Here is a 2,500-nt window from a genome sequence, read left to right on the forward strand (position 1 = left end):
TTCACACTTTCACTTTTTGGCTCTGCAACCCCTACATATATCTCAGCCATCACTTCTACAGACAATTCAAGTCTCTTTCCAATCTTTACCACACTCACATTTATAACTTTCTGCGACTCACCACTTCTCTTATCCTATCATTATCCAACGCATTTACTCCTTATTACTTATTCGAATTATTGGCTTCCATTCTTCCATTATACTAACATTTATTGTTCCGTTCACCTGGTTTCCATTTATTCCTTTAAACTATCTGTTTCTCCATATTTTTTTTTCAGCGGTTTTCTCTAGAAAACACTTTCAAATTCTTTTCTCCATTTCATATCAATAATTGATCACTATCTTGCAAACAAGCATTCCATAATCCCTTGACAATTAATTTCTTAACTCACAACACCTACATCTTTTGTTCTTTTCTTATGTTCATACATTACTACACCCAATTACTAGATACTGAACAGCTAAAGAGACTTAACACCTCTATTCGACCATTTTTGGTACCAATCCAGTCACTCTCCATCTACTTACTCACATGCTTCATTTTAATCAATAAATCTTCTCATCCATAAATTTTCAACACTTTCCACGTTACCTCTGATTCAACTTCATCACAATACTTGAATTGTCTGTAGAAGTGGAGTTTGGCAATATGTAGGGGTTGTTGAACTAAAAAGTGAAAGAGTGGAAAATGCAGTTGAGACGAGAGGTAACCTTTGGTGTTTTCAAATAATTTAGGTGTCTGGGAAGAGTATGGCGATGATGGGTTGGATTTAGGAGGAAAAAGTAAAGGAAGCTCAGAAAGATTTTGAGAGATGGTACGAATAACTTATTGGAAGTATGAACATGGCTTTGACATATATTTATTTTCTCCGAAGATACTCTTGTTTGGAGAAACACATTCGTATTGAATATGTATAAGAAATACAGGTACATATAGTTCTCTACCTTATAGGCGGCACCCCCTGAAGGGTTTTAAAAAGGATTATGGGAATATATTTATATATACATACATACATGTATCACTCATGTACTTATAAAGTATTTTTGCGTTAGATTACCTACGTATATGGCTTTTATGTTTAGACTTTCAAAAGGTAACAGTAATTTTTAAAAATAATATTCGTGTACTTTTTAGCAGTAACGAAAACGAAATACCCAAAAGTTGTGTTTATAAAACAAATATTTATGTATTTTAACATTGACTATATTTAACGCCTTTAAAAAATTAAATCTTTAACCTTAACATAGTACATGCTTATATCGTCTTCCGTTTCTTTTCAAACACCATACTATATTTAATGCCCTTAAAAATTTAAATCTTTAACCTTAACATAGTACTTGCTTATATCGTCTTCCGTTCCTTTTCAAACACCATTAAGTAAAAAACGAGCTTATACCTACGTATATATATATATATATATATATATATATATATATATATATATATATATATATATATATATGATTCGAGCTACAAATGTCCTTTAATATCTAATTCACTCTACCTCAGAATTGATATATTTTCATATATGTACCGAAGGGGAATTTTTAGTTGATAATAATTTCGTCCCCTCATGAAATCGAACCAACGTCCAGTGGACGGGAACGAAATCAGTACGGACAGTGACCTTATCAAGTCGGCCAACAGAGAGGCTATAAGTTTATATTGATTCTGACCTTACAAATCACCGTCGAACTTGGTGTTTTCGTAATTAGAATCGATATGAAACCCCCTCTAAAATGTTAGCCAATTCGAACGTTTGACCCACGTAGCCTTGTTATGAATAATTATCACATCACCGTGATTCATATATATCATATGAGCTACAAATGTCCTTTAATATCTGATTCATTCTACCTCGGAATCGATATATTTTCATATATGTACCGAAGGGGAATTTTTAGTTGATAATTTCGTCCCCTCGTGGGATCGAACTACCGTCCAGTGGATGGGAACAAAATCAGGACGGACAGTGACGTTATCAAGTCAGCCAACAGAGAGGCTATAAGTTTATATCAATTCTGACCTTACAAATCGCCGTCGAACTCGGTGTTTTCGTAATTAGAATCGATCTGAAACCCCCTCTACCAGGTTAGCCAATTCGAACGTTTGACCCACATAGCCTTGTTATGAATAATTATCACATCACCGTGAATCATATATATCATTCGAGCTACAAATGTCCTTTAATATCTAATTCGCTCTACCTCGGAACTGATATATTTTCATATATGTACCGAAGGGGAATTTTTAGTTGATAATAATTTCGTCCCCTCATGGGATCGAACCACAGTCCAGTGGACGGGAACGAAATCAGGACAGACAGTGACGTTATCAAGTCAGCCAACAGAGAGGCTATAAGTTTATATCGATTCCGACCTTACAAATCACCGTCGAACTCGGTGTTTCTTAATTAGAATCGATATGAAGCCCCGTCTACCATGTTAGACAATTCCAACGTTTGACCCACGTAGCCTTGTTATGAATAATTATCACATC

This window comes from Macrobrachium nipponense, chromosome 37 (assembly GCF_015104395.2).
Source record: "Macrobrachium nipponense isolate FS-2020 chromosome 37, ASM1510439v2, whole genome shotgun sequence".
Classification (NCBI taxonomy): domain Eukaryota; kingdom Metazoa; phylum Arthropoda; class Malacostraca; order Decapoda; family Palaemonidae; genus Macrobrachium; species Macrobrachium nipponense.